This window comes from Adiantum capillus-veneris, chromosome 12 (assembly GCF_014529385.1).
Source record: "Adiantum capillus-veneris isolate H3 chromosome 12, ASM1452938v2, whole genome shotgun sequence".
NCBI lineage: Eukaryota > Viridiplantae > Streptophyta > Polypodiopsida > Polypodiales > Pteridaceae > Adiantum > Adiantum capillus-veneris.
In genome coordinates this window covers 45,109,183-45,129,045 of record NC_140942.1, presented here as the reverse complement: position 1 = coordinate 45,129,045, position 19,863 = coordinate 45,109,183, and positions in this window count along the sequence as shown.

Below are 19,863 nucleotides of genomic sequence, written 5' to 3'. Positions count from 1 at the left end.
CAGCAACCTAATCCACCTCACACTGGGTAACCCAGCCCCCAGTGCTTGGCTTCAAAAAACCTCACACACGACCCTCTCAGATGGCCCAGCAAACTGCCCAGAACTAGCATACATCCTATAATAGACCAATCACTGTCCTATGACCGCTGCGGCGGTCTGTCTGCTAGCGTGACTCACAACTAGCAGACCCACAATCACAGTACATCAATCTGCAATACATGCCAGTGGTGTCAAGCCGTCGTATGGCCACACCTCCCCTGGAACCTGGCAAGCACAAGAAGTAACAATGCAGACTGCAATATATATATCTGATGATATATATGTGTACCTGGTCTATAGATGATGCTCTGAAGACTAATGAGTGATGTATGTCGATGCCGATATTGATGTCGGCCACCTCCTGCTTGCCAATCTACACAAGACGGATTTCTTTGCGGCTGAAATCTATCTTCTGCTGTAGTGCTCAGAACGAAATTCTGAGGGCATAAACGGCTTCGAAAGGGGGGTAAAACCCCAGGTCGCCTGATGGAAACGCTCCCGGAACGCCGAGTGTGAATTTTCGAACTCCGGATCTAGAATCTGCCTAAAAAGTGCGCGCGCGCGCGATTGCGCAAATCCGCACTGAACCAAGGCTCTGATACCAATTGAAGTCGCGGAGCGGAGCGTGGGTCGACTCTCTCACACACACACAGTGAGCTTACACAGTACAGTACGCAGAGAACTGTTAGAAGGGTTATCTCCCAATTCCTTAGTATTCACAAAGTATAAGTTAGTATATACAAAGAGTTAGAGGTAAGTGAGTTAGGCGGGCGGCCGGCCATATCCGCATAAGAGGCCACTTGGGCTTTAATCCCAACAACAGAAGCCTATGTTGAGTAACACCCATTAAGTAATGAGCATGAGGATGCAATGGTCGAGGCTCAGATAGCTACGTAGGAGGTAGAATCTCTCTCAGGCCAGCTAATACCTCAACAATAGGAGTTGACAAAGCCCAACATGCTCTAATAGAGGCAAAAGAGTCCATCAATATGCATAAATAAAGATATCATTGAAAATATGGAAGCAACGATCAAGGACATTGCAAAGCATTCGAATACACTAGAAGGTAAGTTAGCAATCTCGAAAGTGCGATTAGAAATCAACAATAAAAGCTGACAAAGCCCAACATGCTCTAACAGAGGTGCAAAAGTCCATCAATCTACATAAAGATATCATTGATAACCTGGAAGCAATGATCAAGGACATTGTAGAACATTCGGATACACTAGAAGGTAAGTTAGCAATCGCAAAAGTGCAATTAGAAATCATAGAAGAAGAGTTGGTAGCTTAGAGGCACATAGTTGAGAGAATCAAGACCAACCCCCGACTTGCACCACTCTCATATATAAAGGCTACTTCCTTAGCTGAAGAGAGAACTAGAGAATTAGAAAAGATTGTTAGAATACAGGAACGCATGAGACAAGATGCCACGCGATAGACATGGCTTGTGAAGATGAACTACAAAGAGAGAATGAAACTCTGAAAAAGGAGAACAAGGATCTGTGAGCAATGGTACTTGTATTACAAGCATAACTTGAGTGTAAGTAGCCAGAGTTCACTCAAACCGACAATCATGAAGATGATGAAGATATAGAAAAGGAACCTAAGAGAAAATTAGAAAAATAAACAAAGGGAGACAACACGCTCATTGTCAAACACATAGGTAACAAATACATCTAAGCCACAAGGTAAAAAGAGCACAAGAAATTAGCAAATAGAGAAAAAGACAACTCAAGATGTTCAAGAGACAATTGCTACTCCAAGGACAACAATAGAAGGCACAAGGGAATCTACAATTGAAGAGACACTTGTGGAAAAGACACGAAGATTGATGGATCTAGCAATCAATGAGTTGCACAAACAAAGAGGTGCACTAGAAAAGGGTAATGGAATGGGAGGTAATAAATCTACATTTGATCAATGTACAATTACTAAGAACAACAAAGATCAATGAAGAATGGTATACCAGAGCCCTCCCACTCCCATCTATCATTTACAAATGCCTTGGCTGCAAAGAAACCATAGAGCAAGACATGATTGAGGCCCAATCCAGTGATTGAAAACCTAGATGGAGGAAGGTGTGGCTTAATAAGCATCTTGAATGGTTGATTTACTTGATGCAAGCACCCTCTACACTCTAGCAAGATGTCTCTTTTTGCCCAGTGCCTAGAGTCAGAACCTAGAGCCATAATGAAACAATACAAATAAGACACCACAATTGGCTAAATTATCCAACATTACCAGGTTCGGATGACAATGAGAGGTTAGATGAAAAATATATGCTACACTTTCTTATTGCAGCAATAAAGGAATACAAAGGTTTGGAAGATCTATCTTGCCAAGTGCTATGAAAGATATGTCAAATGTTAGTAGCTTGCATCAATATGTACCATTAAGTGCATGTTATAGATACTCCACTAATGTGCTTTTTGGAGGGCTTGATATAAAATCTCATCAACAGCCCGCTTTGCACATTCAATATTTATGCCTTCATATTACATGACTACTTTGAAGAAGCTTTTTACACAGGTTTTTTCACACTAGATGCCACCATTTTGGGCCAAAAGTCAATGACCTAAGAGCTTGCTTTGTCAGTTACCACACCGTGGAGCTTCACCAGCAAGCCACCTTCAAGCCTTATGCCCAAGAAGACATCTAGCTAGCAAGGGAATATAGAGAAGGTCTAAGGTGGACAACAAATAGTCATCTCCAATGTCGGCCTGCAATTCGACAACCACCCCCGCATTGACTCATGTAAAGGAGACATGAAATAGGAGGAGGGAGGGGGGGGAGGTGTGCTAGAAGATTCCAACAATAGATGCCTGCTCCAAAAAAGGAGATGCTTGAGAAGATTTTTAAGCCTTTGTAATAGAAAGTGGTTGTAATTATCTTGCCAAAAAACCATTAGATCATATTCTACTTTGTAAAGTGAGACCACTTTCTGCAGCTTTGAAGCCCAGCTTACTGTTGTGCCTCCAACCATGAAGACATAGCCAATAGTGCTCCTTCAAGTTACTCTTTGTCACCTACCATATGTGCATCAGCATACCCTTGAAGAAAAATATCAGTTCCTCCAAAATACAAAGCATTTGTTGTTGTCCCTTTTAGATACCTAAGTATCCACTTCACAACTTGCTAGTGCTCTTTACCTGGGTTTTCCATGAACCTACTAACAAATCCCACTACATGTACAATATCTGGTCTTGTCCAAACCATAACATACATAAGAGAACCTACCACTACAGCATATGGAACTTTAGACATCTAGGCTACCTCCTCTTGTGTCTTTGTACTCATATCCTTGGTTAGTTTAAAGTGATCAGCCAAAGGTGTAGAACCGTTTTTGCATTTTGGATTGCAAACCTTTCTAGTATCTTCTTGATGTAATCCTCTTAAGATGCCTTTATTGTCTTCTTTGTCCTGTCCCTTGATATCTTCATACCAAGTATCCTGTTTGTAGCACCTAAATCTTTCATTGAAAAAGATTTAGATAACTCCTCTTTTAGGTCTTTGATGTCCTGCATGTTAGCACTTGCAATCAACATGTCATCAACATACAACATTAGGATGATGAACTTCTCATCTCCCAAATTCTTTGTGTAGACATAGTGATTTGAGTTGCATCTTGTGAATCCATGATCCAACATCCATCAATAGAACTTCAAGTATCACTGTCTTGATGCTTGCTTTAAACCACAAAAGCTTTTCTTTGATCTGCAAACCATTTTCTCCTTACCTTTTACTTCATACCCCTTTGGTTGAAGCATGTAAATTTCCTCCTCTAAGTCACCGTGAGGGAATGCCGTATTTACATCCATTTGCTCTAGATTTAAATCATGAGCAGCCACAAGGCTTATTAAGACAATCCTAATTGAGTTCATTTTTACAACAAGAGAAAATATTTCATTGAAGTCAATACCTTTCTTTTGAGAAAACCCTTTCGTACAAGCTTAGACTTGTACCTTTTCTTACCGCATTCTTCTTCCTTCAGCTTATACACCCATTTGTTATGAAGTGCCCACTTATCTTTAGACAACTCAACCAACTCCCATGTTTGGTTGCAATGTGATGAGTCCATCTCCACTTGCATGCTCTTTATCCATTCTTCTTTGGATTCTTGTTGCATAGCTTCCTCGTATGATTCCGGCTCCCCAGAATCTGAGATCAAGAGATGGTTGAAGGAAGGAATAAACCTTTCTGGAGGTCTACTTGCTCCTCTAGATCTTTGAGGAATATGTTGAGGCTCCTCATTTGGTTGGCGTTGTTGTATGTTGTCACCGTTTGCACTCCTTGAGTCTTCACCGTCCTCAAGCTCCATGTACTCATCACCTGTTTCTTTTGTCTGTTATCTTTCCAAGCAATCTTTGTACATATTTTGTTGGTTAAAAATTATATCCCTACTCCTAAAGATTTTGCCATCTTTAGGATTCCATAGGCGATATCCAAAGTCATCTTCTCCATAGCCAATGAAGAAACACTTTTTGGACTCTGCATCTAGCTTTGACCTTAAGCCTCTATCTATGTGCATGAAAGCCTCACACCCAAACACTTTCAGAAATGAATAGTTCACTGGTTTACCTGTCCATGCCTCCTCTGGAACTCCCCCATCCAATGCCGTTGAGGGTGACCGGTTGATTAAGTACACATACGTACTTACTGTTTCTGCCCAAAGATCAAGTGGTAGGCCTGCATGTAGCTGCATGCTTCGTGCTCGCTCCATGATTGTCCTGTTCATCCTTTCCAAAATCCCATTTTGTTGAGGTGTCCTTGGAGTTGTCTTTTGCCTCTGAATACCATTGATAGCACAAAAGCTTTCAAAAGCTTGGCTGCAATATTTACCTCCATTGTCGGATCTAAGGCATTTAACCTTAGTACCTGTTTCATTCTCCACAAAGGCTTTCCACCTTTGAAATATGGAAAAATGAGCCACCAAGTGATAGTGTACTTGCAGGACCCCAAACATCATAATGAACCAACTCAAGTTTTTTATTTTTTCTTTCATTTCATGATTTTTGAAATTTTACCCTCTTTTGTTTTTCATAAACACAATCTTCACACAACTCTAAGTCCACTTCTTTTAAACCGGGTAGAATCTTCTTTGTTTGAAGGGTTTGCATTCCTTTGGCACTCATATGCCCAAGCCGGTAGTGCCACACCGCATTGTTGACTTTTGTAGTTGTTGCACAAGGTTAAGATTGGGAGATGATAGTACACAACTAAAGTGTACCAACTTTTTCTCCTTTGGCAACCACCAAAGATCCCTTCGAGATCTTCCACCATTTTTTTGAATGCAATGTTGTGACCTTCATCGGCCAATTGTCGTGTAGAGATCAAATTCTTGCGAAGAGAAGGAACATGCCTAACATCTTTAAGCTTCCATTTATTTCCGTTAGCAATTTTGACACATAGTGTACCTTTGCTGAAAATTTCACAAGGTTCATCATCTCCCAAGTATACATACCCAAAATTACCTTTGGTGTAATCTTGGAAATGTTGCTTGTGTGGTGTCACATGGAATGAAGCCCTAGAATCTACTATCTAGGAAATGACACATTGTCTAATGAGAGAATTAGAGCATCTTGCTCTACTTTACCTGCCACATTGGCCTCCGATGTTGGGTTATAGTCTTGAGAATCCGACTCCTTCTTCTTCTTGGACCAGCAATCCTTCTTGACGTGGCCCTTCTTGCCTTAGTTCCAATATTCAAGTACTAACTTTGTGCGTGACTTGCTCCGCCTTGAGAGATCATGATCCTTTTGGCTTTTTAACCTCTCCTTAGGCCTTCCTCTTGTTTCCACTGATAGTGCAACACTTGATGATTCTCCTGTGCTTCTCCTTCGCATTTCCTCGCTTAGGAGAACACCCACAACATCATCAAACTTAAGAGTATTTGTCCCCGAGATAGAATTACTTACAGTCATTACAAGGCTGTCCCAACTATTCAGTAGAGACGATAGTATAAGGAGAGCTCGCACTTTGTCATCGAAATTTATTTTCACCGATTGAAGTTGACTTATGTTGGTGTTAAATTCATTTAGGTGTTCTGCAACTGAACCATTCTCTGTCATCTTTAGATTGAACAAGCGCTTCATAAGAAATACCTTATTGGATGCCGATGGTTTCTCGTAGAAGTCGTCAAGTGACTTCATCAAGTCCTCCGTGGTCTTCATCTCTAAAACATTGAAGGCCACCGTTGACGCCAAGCTTAACCGGATTGTTCCTAGTGCCTTTTGGTCAAGGACATTCCATGCTTCATCTGCCATCATTGCGGGCTTCTTTGCAAGACTGCCTAGTGGCAAATAGAGGTCCTTTTGGTAGAGATAATCTTCAATCTGTATCTTCCAATGTTGGTAGTTTTTGCCATTGAACTTCTCGATCTTCAGCTTCCCTTCCTCCGCCATTATTCCCACTCAATTCAAGGAATACTTTCCTTGAGATACTTTAGCTACGAGCAAACCTTGCGCTGATACTAGTTGTTAGGAAATATGACATAGCTAAGTAGATGAATGAGTAGTTTACTTAATGGAGAGAGACAAATTATCACACACAAGAGATTTTAGAGTAGAGAGAGAGAGAGAGCACACGACATACGTGGTTCACCCAAGTGGGCTACATCCACGGGAAAGCAGCCACTCAATGGCTTTAATACTTCAAACAAGAAGTAGGTTACAAAGGGATTATACCCTTAATAGAGCTCCCGCCTTGCTTCGCTCTCACCACCTCACACCCACCTTGTTGTATCAACTTCGCACTTCAAAATGTGTATAGAAATGGCCTCCTTTTATAGGCCAAAAGTGTTGCCCTCTCTCATGAGAGGCAACCGTGTGTAGCCGCCGTTGTGTAGAAAAGTCCAAATGGACCCTCCAATCCACCCATGTGTGGTCGCCCTTGAGAAGACAAGTCTGCCTTTGAAATTGGCCACCGGCCATTGACTATCGACCGTTTTTCGATTACTTTCTAGCCACTGTCTGACCATAATATTCTAGCGAAAAAGAATATTCCGACCAAGCCAGTCTCGAGCAAAGCTCGAGACTGGTCGTGAAAATTTTGATTTTTGATGAGTGATTTTTCTTCACACACGACGGCTTCTCCTCATAATGGGGGCGTTACAAATGTGCGTTTTTAATACAAAAAGTTACAAAAGGTAAATCAGGCTCCATACTTGACACCATTGCATCCTTGACAATTTTGGAATAGATTTTTTACTGAGATTTCATAAGACTATGCCCATCACCACTTGCAATGAGGGTGCACTGATGCAAAGGAGTTGACATTGCTACACATAGATGACTTCTTGCAATGATATGGAAAGCATCTGTGTAACTCTGAAGGCATGCCAACACCCAACATAGAGAATAATGGATTACAAGGTGTGCTTTCTTGGGTTTATAGAGGCATAAATGCAAACACAAATCATGTCAGTTTTTTCAAGGATAATGCACTTTAAAATCAAGAGGTTGATGAGATAATTTGTATGCCTCATTGTAATCAAGAAGCCTAGTGGGATATCTCAATTCAAAAATTATTGTATCTAGCACAAATGAAAATAGCCCTCTCGACACAAGAAAATATGTTGATAGCTTGAATTCTCGTGGTGGGTTTCCTCCACATCAATTAGTTTTAAAGAAAGGCGCACCTCTTATGTTGCTTAGCAATTTGGGTCACCATAGAAGCACATATTATAGTAGATGCTAAGTGTGGACATAAAGTCTTCCTCCCACGTATTACATTTATTCCACCCTTGAATGACCTAGGAACCGTGAGAGATTGTGCAAGCATGATGCGGCAATATGTAGCAAGATGTCCAGTGAGAGAACTTCTTAAACAAGAGAGACTTGTTTCACTCTTCTTAGAAGGTTTGTCAAATATGGAACTACATGCAATCTTGCATAGAACGAAACATGCAACATTAGAGGCTTGTATACATTATGCTATTGAGCTAAGGGATAATTGTAAGATCTATGGGAAGATACCCAAGAAAGAAGTATACATAGAGAGTGGCAAGAAAAAAGTTGTTATGCCTATGCAAGTGGTTATAGCAAAAAGATCCATTGTGGAAGAGTACAAAAAGAAGATTTGAGGATACTTTTAAATATATTGGGTCTTTACTTGCATACTCTTGTATTTTTGCATGGACAATTATATGTTGCTCTGTCCTAGTAAGATCATTTACAACTTTAAAGGTCCATATAAGGAATGAGGCAACAGTGCCAAGTGGTAGTGCTCCACCACATGGATCAAGTGTTACCCCAAATATTGTATATACAGAGGTCTAATAGATGGCCATGTGGGCTATAATGGCATGCATTGTGACCTTATGTATCATCTATTCTTGCATGGGCATGTATATACTGCCATGTATATATTGCTTTGGTGGAGCAATTTTATTTCAAAAAAAATAAATAGAAATTGTACATATGGATATTTTATGGAAAGTGATGCAAGTTACTAGGATGAACAATAATGGTTTTGCATGGACAACATTTGCATATGTGAAATCATATAAGGCTATAGACGGTAGAACCTTATAGAAGAAAACGATATGGATGCTTGATATCTAAGGATTTCATATTCATAAATTATTATATATCTTTTTTTTAAAGCTATGGACTCTTATATAATGAATGAAGTTCGTATGTGGTATATTAGTTTTTGATTTCATTGCATCAAATATAAACATACATGTGTGACCATAGAAGTACAATGCTTGTCTATCTTTTAACTAAATGGTATAGTTCAATCACACCAAGAAGTAATGCTCAAAATTACTTAAATTTCATTATAAGTGGCCTTTTTTTTTTGCCATACTCACAATTGTGAGTTTAGACACTTAATATTAACTCAAAAAGAATACGATTTCCTCAATCACTACACAAGCAATTCCAAGCTACTTTCAATGATATGCGCTATTAATATAAAATAATATTGATGCACTACTATGTTTAACAATTTACATAAATGTTTTTTTTCTATTGGGATATATATAGTCTCTAAAAATTGAAATACAGCTAAAACGCCCCTGAGATAGTACTAAGTGTAAGAAGTGATATACAAATGAGATAATGTGTAGAAATCAATCTATTCAAGTAATTGATTTTCAAATACATATCATATTTTCCAAATTAAAATCATATATATTCTATGAGCAGGCAAGCTCCACCTTAAGGTTATTTTGTTACAACCTTCTACAAAGATTATCTGGATGGTTATGGTGTGCATACATTAGGTGTATACCTCATAAGAGTGATAGAAAAATAATGAAAGTTGGTGGTGGGTATCATATTTGGCATATAAGTTTGGCAATTTTTGAACAAATTTGAGCGATAACCATTCTCTTTGTAATTGCACCTCATTTAGACTTTTTAGTGGGATCGTGAATACATAGAGTTATTCTCTAGTAACCAACAAGTGTCATCTTTGTAATTTGCACCTCATGTTTTTATAAGCATCTTTGGTCCTTTGCATGAGAGCTATGAATACAAGGTAGCTAATTTGTGAGTATTGTTATGTTTCTTTGGTTTTCCATCTTGCCAAAAAGGATCAATTCCTACTTTAAGAAAAATTCCCTCTTGGCAAGCAATATAATGATGTGGTCTCATAGTTGTTGATTTAGCTGCTTGGTAATTGTACTATTTTTTAGACTTCCTTTTGGCTTTGAAAGTTTAAGTGATCGCACTCTCTCTCGAACAAGTGAAAGGGTCACCTTAGCTTTCTAAAACAATAAGAAAGTGATAAAATCATTAGGTTGAGTTTAACTAGAATTAATAAGGTGAAACAGTGTTCGAGAATGTCTCTTTTATCAAGCAATCGAGTGTCAGCAAAGAAGCAAACCAAAAATACTAGCAATTTTTTTGAAATTTGTAAGATTATTGAACTAAGTTTTGACATCATTGCATTTGTTTTTCTTCTCTTTACATTGGTTTGCTTATATATATATATATATATATGTATGTATGTGTGTGTGTGTATATAATTTAGATAATTAAATAAGTAAATTTATATACATAATAAAAAGAACTCATTAACATATAATATATATTTACTTATTTATATTGTGTGTGTATATATTTTTTTATTTTTTTAATCTATTTATTTATTTATTTATATTTATATACTACGTATGTGTGTGTGTGTGTGTGTAGAACTTACTAGAACTACGCAAGGTGAAGCTTCATTTTATCATTTTAAAAGAATAGAATGCAAGAGAAGTCAAGCTATGTGAGAAAGTAAAATGAAAGGCGAAATAAAAATATCCATTTAATACTGTAAAACCAAAATAACATTTAAGGTAAGTCTCAAGTATCACTGAAAACATTGAAAGTATGCCTAACCCAACACTTCTCTATGGCTTGTTTTAGAAAGCCAAAAAGAAAACACTAAAAGAAAGGGACAATGAAAGTCCATGTCTCTATATATGTATAACAAAAGTGTGTAGTGACTCTTATGGACAAACACAACACTACATTAACAAGGTGAGAAGGTACTAAGGCTTGCTGAGTTAATTGGGAATGAGAGTTATGGAGAGTAAGTCTAAATGACTGCCATAATCACATGGCATTTTCGTTGTGGTATAATATAAAATTATATTATCGATTATACATACATAACCACAAATGGTTTATATAATGTGAAGGGCACCACTTGAACAATATGGTGAAAGGTGCACGCTGCATTTAGTATTTTAAAACAAAATATAATAAAAAGAAAGGAAAATAAAAACAATAAAGTATAAGAGACACATTGAAAAACTAAAACCAAAAGAATATTTTAATGCTATCATAAAAAATGATAGATTTAATAAGCCTAGAAAAGTATAAAACAATTTATGAATTGAATCTTCATGAAGTCCTTCAATGAAAGGACTCTTTGCAAATTAAAATATTTAAAAAAGTTCATTGATTCAATACTTCACATCATGGGATCAAGATCCTATGAATGCACTCTTTAATCCTTTGTTCTCTAATTCTTTTTCAGTATTGCCAAAAAGTGAATGCAACTTTGAAAAATAGCATTCAAAAGGACACGATGTCTTTCTCTTCAAGACTTTTAAGGGCCCTTTGAGGGACATATATCCAACAATTAGAACTGACCAACCTTCACCCTATGGGTACTAAGGCCTTTAGCACGCCAATAAAGGCCTATAACTTTTTGTGAATCATTGAAAAATAAAGAAGCTGTTATTTTATGAGGCCTTGGTAACTATTATTATTACAAGCCATGGCAAGGTGCTTTAGAAGTAGAGAAAAGAGAAGATATAACAAGTGAAAGGGTCACGGTGGCTTTCTAAACAATAAGAAAGTGATAAAATGACTAGGTTGAGTTCAACTAGAATCAGTATTCTGGAAAGGATTGCCTCAGCTTAGCCTTGAGTCAGTTGAAAATTCAGACTAGCCGGTTGCAAACCATGGTAAAGGGAAAAGAAACCGGTGAAATATGTGAGAAAATAGTTCAAAAGTTATGCAAATTTTAAATTTTTGCTAGTAATTCCGATTTGCTTCTTTGGCCGACAATCGCTTAATAAAAGAGACTTTCTCGAATATTGACAAGAATTAAGTTATAGAATGTAAAAAAAAGTCAAGGATGTGAGGCTGTGAAATGAAAAGAACTCATCAATATATGTGTGTGTGTGTGTGTGTATGTATGTATGTATTGTATGTATTTATAGAATTTACTAGAATTATGCAAGATAAAGCTTCACGTTAACATTCTAAAACAAGAGAATGCAAGAGAAGCCAAGATATGTCAGGATGTGAAATGAAAGGTGAAATAAAAAGATCCATTTACTATTTTAAAAGTGAAATAACATTCAAGGTAAGTTTCCATCATCATTGAAAACATTGAAAGTATGTGCAACCCAACTCTTCTCTAAAGCTTCTTTTAGAAAGCCAAAAAAAACAAGGTGAAGACTTCAAGATGGCCTCAAGAAGGCACCATTTTTGGCTTTCTAAAAGAAACCTTAGAAAGTTTTGGGTTAGGCATACTTTCAATGTTTTCAGTGATGATTGATGATTGAGACTCACCTTAAATGTAATTTTGGTTTCAAAGTATTACTTGGATTTTATCACTTTCTTATTGTTTTAGAAAGCAATCTGACCCTTCCTTCCAGTTGTTTCTTTAATAAATGATTATTAGAACACATTTGACATGTTAATGGTTTATGTTCAAAAAAAATGTGTCTCGGCTTAATATCGTGCTATTTTCAATTTCAAAATGGTCAATTGAGAGCAAGGGTAAAAGGAAAAATTCCACCCCAAAATAGAGAAAAATAATGTAAAAACCTGAAAAATAAATCTAATTTTTAAAATTCCTCTTAGAAAATTCAAGAAAAGGAATTTTGTGTGTCTGAAAAAATGATTTTTGGCGAACACTTTAATGGAGAGAGATTAGAGAGAGAAGAAGAAGAAGAAGAAGAAGAAGAAGAGAATTTTAACGTCGTAGGAAACTATCCCAAGAGACCTTAAAGATCTATCCAACGAGGAGAGTTGAGAGAGATGCCCGTGCGCGCACACACACACACACACACACACACTCATTTTCATAATGAAAATGCTCAAATGAATATAGTAGTAGTATGTGACCCGCGCGTTGCTGCGGTCATATAATTTTAAAAGAAGAGTCGCAAAACCGTGGGTTCTTCAAGGGCATTGTGGTTCTAAAAACAAAGGCATAGGTGTCCCTAACATCGTGGATTAGCAACAACTATAGAAAGCCGACTTTAGGGCGTGGTCACATGAGGCTTAGTTCTAAGTAAGTTGGGCGGAAATTGAACCTCTTGAGTGAAGCAGCTCAGCTCTACTATGCCAAGGCTCTTGTAAGTATGCCAAAAGCGGCATAGTTGCAAAGGCCTATTACATGTTCCTTTTTTTTTTCTTTTTTTAAGCTTGCGCATGTTGACGTCGTTGTCTGCACCTCTTAGAGAGAGAGAGAGAGAGAGAGAGAGAGACGGTTACACGGCTATGGCAGCTGCAACACATGCAAAGCAGACGTTTTGTTGTGAGGCACATCCAAGGCCAACTACCAGCTTGTAGTTGTTGGAGCTCAACCACCAGGTGGTAGGAGTGCAGGTTTAGTTTTGGCTCAGTCTTTTTGCGCGACCATGTAGTAGGCTCAGTAATCATTGAATCACTCAAAATAAAGCATAGTGGGCACAATTATAGTTGTGCCTCGCGTGACCACCACCTTAAAGGTGTGGCTTGCTCTATGTAATGTTGCTTATGTTGTGTGTACAATGAGGTTGGGATACCAAGGAGTGTTTTGTATGTTTACCACATTCTGTGTGTGTGCGCGCGCGCACGCGCGTGTGTGTGTGTGTGTGTGTGTGTGTGTGTGTGTGTGTGTGTGTGTGTGTGTGTGAGAGAGAGAGAGAGAGAGAGAGAGAGAGAGAGTAGTAAATAACACATTATGAGAGTTTAAATCTCTATGAGAGAAAGAACAACAAATAACAAATTATGAACTTTGTTTAAATCTCTTTGAGAGAGAGAATAGAAATAACAAATTATGAGCATTAGTTTAAATCTCTTTGAGAGAGAGAATAACAAATCTCTCTCTCTCTCTCTCTCTCTCTCTCTCTCTCTCTCTCTCTCTCTCACACACACACACACACACACACACACCCCAAAAGTGTTGTAGTGATTGCTTCAATGTGAGCACCTTGCTTGGCAAGGGCAGTCACCACATTTGTGATAAAAGGGGCATGTTTTGGTATCCAAGTAAGCTTTTGATGGTGTGTATCGTGTCAACGCCAAGGGGCTAATGCATGCTATTTCCATATGCTCTCGCTTTACACCGTTGCAATAAGTTCAATATGTAATGCAAAAAAAAAAAAAACATGTCTCCGTATTTTTAAAAGAACCACTATAAAACTTGTTAAGAAGATGTGCAAGAGAAAAGGGTATTTTTAGAGCGTTGCATGCTCTTACTATATTGTCAATATCTATGAATAGCATATTGTTTTATATGATCCATATCTCAATGGTAGGGTTTAGCGATCTACTCTTTTTAAGGCATGTAATAAGTCACAGCCTATGATCCTTCGTAGCTTATCCAGATTCCCACCAGCTTATCTCATTCACGCATGCTATTGCAATGCCAAGAATATTCTAAACCTTCCTCACACTAATGTATATCTTGATTTCAATATAGTAGCTTTGATAAGCAACAAACACAAACTTTATCAGCTTGTCACCATTTCTCCTTCGTGAATTTGTCTTTGCCACCATCCATTTGATGGGTTGTACTCAATTTTTATGGCTATATGGACATGCACATCCACGCTTTGCTACAATTTAGTCCATTTTGATTGTAAATTAAACTACCGCAAATCTACTTTGCCATAGGTTTTCCCTCTTATGCTTGCATCAAAATGCATTGGCCTCACTATTGGCTTGAATATGTCACCATGCCTCACATGAACCCCTTACATATTGTCATAACCGATAGCGACATCCGTCTTATTCTTTCACATATTCACATAGTGTCATATCAGGTATCTTTTTGGTTAGATCTCTACCTTACCTAATCCCCTATCCCTTTTACTCAGTTCCCTTTTATACATACATGCGCTTACTATTATCTTTGAGTTATCTTCCCCTTTCTTTAGATAGTACCTACGTGTAGGCACCATACTTAGTATTTTACTTAAATATTGAACTCATAGTCCTTAGTTTGTAAACAATTCCAAGTTCTTCAAAAGACATCTCAGATCCCAACAGAGTCTAAACTCGCTCTCATTACATGATTTTTTTCTTTTAGGGCTTTCTATACCAATAGGGCCTAGTCTTTCTATCATGGTAACACATAGAGACTTGACTATCTTGTTTCCAGTTCCAAGCAGGTGTCTATTTGCTTGGGAAGGTAACATGATTGGTTTCATTTTTCCTTGCAAACTAAATAGTTCCCACGATATTCCTATATTTCAAAACCTTGAGCTTATGCATTCCAATGGAAGATATGTTGTGAGTGTGTAGGAAGGGCCTCCTCCGCTCCTAACGTCCATCACGTAGCTGAGCAAGGTGCAAGAAGAGTAGCCATTGATGACACCACTTGTGTGGCAAGGAGTTGAGAAATGAAAGGCCGAAAGCATAGTTGGAAGGCCAATCTCGTTGCATGCAGAGGAGAAGCGCTGAAAGGGAACTAACACAACTTCCATGGGGGTTGGCACTCTCTCTATCCCTCTCTCTCTCTCTCTCTCTCTCTCTCTCTCTCACACACACACACACACACACACACACATGCGTGCGCGAGAGCTGTGGCCACTGAGTTGGGACCAGGAGCCTTATACTTGTGGCACTGTAGTTCTAACTTCTCTCGCAAGCCAATTTTCCAACCTCATGCTCCCTAACCAGTAGTGGCATGGGAATAGCGGAGACAGCCATCTCAATTTTTGATCCTTGTGAGGTTCTACATTCCTGAAAAAGGTGGTGCTTCACCCACACACACTAGTGAGAGAGAGAGAGAGAGAGAGAGAGAGAGAGAGAGAGAGACACTTTTTGATGCGTGGAAGGCTTAAGTGCTCGAGGGTTTCTCAAGCTCAATAAAGTAGTATAGATATCAAAGTATTAAATATGAGGGTTGGAGTTTCTTTATGGACTTCAAAAGGGAAAGTAGAGTAACCCTTTAAAAGACACATGGATGCCTCTAGGACTCATCTCTCTCTCTCTCTCTCTCTCTCTCTCTCTCTCTCTCTCTCTCTCTCTCTCTCTAACACACACACACACACGTCAATGCCCCATGCAAGGGTGTAGCAGATTTTCAATAGATGTCCTCGGGGTGATGAGAGAGTGATCGTGGATGTATTGGGAATTCAACTTTTCTCCATCTATCATGCTCTTCTATATTGGAGCTATTTGAGATTACCAATGTTTGCAATAAGCCAGGTTTAGTGGATTTTTGCCACTAAAATTGCAAATTTTTTACTAGATTTCAAGCTTGCCAATGAAGAAAATTGACAAAATTTTGCAAGTTTTAGTATCGATACTATCGATTCTTCAAATTTCAACATGAAATTCAAAAGCCTGTTTTATTGTGAAATTTTTTATTTTAAGATTTTTTTGATTAGAAAAAATATTTATGGCAGGCCCTATTCGAGAAACCCCTCCTCTCTTTCTCTGTGTGTGTGTGTGTGTGTGTGTGTGTGTGCACGCTCATGCTATCCCACATAAGGTGTAGGTAGCAACAATCGACTTCGAGACCCTTTGTGCAAAGATACAACATGCAATGTGCACATTCTCGAGGCTAGAAGGAAAATTATACATGAAGATGCCAAGTGCGAAATTTTAGCTCAACATTATACAATGCGTGAAATCTTTGAAAGTTCTACATTTTTTGAAGCTCAAGTATAAATTTCAAAGCTAGAAAGGAAAAGGGAATACTTTATGCTCCGCACAATCTAGCCGGGGCACGTCCCAATGGGATTGACATTGGGAGTCATTCAGACTGTCAAAATTGGATTGTCGAGTAAATTCAAAGCGAAAAAGTAAATTCGGGCCAACAAGTAAATTTGAGCTAATCAGGATTGTCTCGCACCTTGCATGTCAAACGCACGACTTGCCCTATTAAAGGCATGGGCTCTAACCACCACGCTCACATGCTTTCACTGAAGATCATGGTACTCCTATGCATTACATTCTAAGTGCAAGTTGATTTGTGAATTTGGGTGCCGATCACATGGTCAACAATGCATGCGTGTCATGATCTGTCACCTCCACCCTTGATCCCATTTAATCACGCCCATTCTATATAGTGCTCGGTATTCTTTACGAGCTTCAAAATGCAAAGTAGAGCCACCCTTTAGAAAAACAAAAGTAATCACCCTTCAAAATTGAAGACCTGACTAAACTTCATGGTCATGCTAAAGAGTTTAAATAATATGAATATATATATAGTACGTGGCATTGTGACTTTTTGACAAAACTAAAAAGTCAAAACTAAGTCTTTTCATTTTCTACCATAAGAGAGTACGTACTTGCTACTTACCATTCAATTTTACATTTCAAACCAAAAGTTTACATTTCAAACCAAAAGGACCGCTACTCACCCTTCACTTTTACATTTCAAACCTAACGTTTCTTAAGGTTTGAAATACATGAAAGAGTGACACATGGATGCCCTCTCCTTTCTTGAAAATTTTAAGCTCAATTATATATAGTATAGAAGGCATGAAATGATTTGAAATGTCACCTAGAAAAATTAATGTGAGGATGACCATTTGATGGTGAGAGAATTCCAAGTTTTCTCTACCACTCCCCTATGGCCTTTTTGGCCAAAAAAGGTGTTAAATATCTCAATTCAATTTCATAGGTAGGTATGTGGTAGCTCCTAAAGCTTAAATTAAAAACCTCTTATTTGACCTATTATTATTGAATGGATAGTGGGTAAAGAGTAGAAAGCAAATCTACAATCTAAAATCCACGTGGCATAGTGAAAATCACTGTGCTTAGTTTAGAGTTTGTAAGAGTCTATTTAGAAGAAGGTTAAATCGAAATCTAAGATTTTTTTCAATTTACTTAATTAATATATTAAGTTGGTGGAATTAACAATGAGAATAGTGTTTCATGACATTCATTTACAGGGATGCTTGGAAAAGTTTTGAGGAGAAATGGACTTCTTATCTTCAAAGATGTGGCAAAGATTGAAGCTCAAAGCTATGCCCGCCTGACAAATGGAAGAGAGAAGTGGAGGAAGATATCGCCAAAAGTATATAGCTTTGGTCAACATACATGTCATATGTAGAATAAGAATTTTATCCTAATATGGTCTTTTGTGAAAAAGGGGGAGGGGGGGGGGGGGGGGGGGGAACTTGGACATGCTTTGAGATATTGTAACTTATCAAAAGCTAAAACAACTTGCTTGGAATTTCTTTGAAATATTATTATTATATTCTTCTTCTTCTTCTTCTTCTCTCTCTCTCTCTCTCTCCAACATGTATGTTGAATTTGTTTGAGGAATTCTATTCAAATGAAGTCTCTTGCAATGTGGTAGATTGGGATTGCCCCTACTTTCTTTTCATATGCTTCAGTCATATTATTGACCCCTCTCTCTCTCTCTCTCTCTCTCTCTCTCTAAACAACAACGACAAGAGGATATCGCTCTCAATGTTGGCATAAGCAAGCTTCCAAGCAATTATTAAGGGGAGGGGGACCTCGAGTTCCATGATTCCTTTGTCTGCATCCAAACAACAACCTACATATGATACGATGGGCTCAAACAACAATCACCTCTCTTACACATGAACATCACACCAACCATGCAACCCTTACTTTCAAGACAAAGGTGGACTGAATCAAACTCCTTGAACAATTGAGGATTCTCAAGGAAAGTAAAACTGCTTTGTGGAGGACCTTACACCCACCCAACTCGAACAAAAGAAGGCAGAATTACAAAAGATGCAAGAAGCGTGCATGGCAAAAAAATGACCAGTTTATTTAGGAGGTAAAGCCATTATCCAAGAGTTTTGAACTCCCAAACTAGCCCCTCACCTACCCCTGTTTAGGTTTTTATCATCTTATCTTCTCTCTCTTTTTTTTCAACCCTTGCTGAACCCTCAATCCTTAACTGAGATGTATATGACGACCCCTCCACTTAGAATGAATCCTTGTAATGTTTTGATTTTGATCCCATAGGTCATATCTGACCTCTGTGGATGATAATTCTCTCTCCCTCTCTCTTTCTCTCTCTCTCTCTCTCTCTCTCTCTCTCTCTCTCTCTCTCTCTCTCTCTCTCTCTCACACACACACACACACACACACACACATAAATATTCATAGACTCTCTCTCTCTCTCTCTCTCTCTCTCTCTCTCTCTCTCTCTCTCTCTCTCTCTCTCTCTTAAATATTCATAGAGAATATGCACAATCAAGGCATTATACTTATTAGTATAAATTCCTTCAAGTTACTCAAGTAATATGTATATGTGACACATACACTGTGTACAAGTGGGACTCTCACCACCTCTAGTGGAAGTGCTATCAATGGCATGAAAAGAGAAGCTATTCAAAGTTGAAGAGGAAGTTTCATATTTTTGTAAATACTCCAAAGTTGGTGTAGCACAACATTTTTTCCCAAAAAACCCCCATAAAAATCTTAGTAGGAGTCTATTGACATCAGCTGATAGGGGAGCCATCCTAGGACACTGAAAAGGACCCAGAGAGAACCTTGGCTGACCATGAAGCAAGCTTCAACTTGAGCAAGGACCCATCTACTAACTAGACAATGCAGCACCGATCATCTTGTTCCATTCATTAGAGTTCATCCATTTCCAAATGGCGACAATTGCTTCCCTGCTTTCTTGTATAATCTCTGCAAACCTAGCTATTTCCAAGTCATTCTCAAAGACTTGATAATTCATCACCTTCTACACGTGTTTGAAGTAGCAGAATCTAACAATTTGTTTGCCTATTAGAAGCACTTGACTCTCGAACACCTTCTCACCTAGAAAGCGATTGTTATTGAAGAACCATGTTTTCCAGTTCTTTTGGACCCATTTGCAAATATATCCTGCTAGGCCATAGATTGCGGGGCATTCCTTGAATAAGTGAGGGAGGTCCTCACAAGCCGTTGTGCATTGTGAGCATTTATTTGGACCAATTCCTCTTGCTAGAACCTTCACACCAGTAGGTAAGGCTCCCCATAGGACCTTCCATAGAAAAACCTTCATACCAATTAGCCATTGTGGGCACCACATGTTCTTTGCGGTTGTCACCCATCTTGATTCTAGCCATTGCTTGCCCCACTACTTGTTCAAGGAGAAAAACCAATTTGATGAGATCATAAGGGTGTTGTACACGTCCATTCTACAACTCTATTTCAGTCCCATAGAGGTGGAACT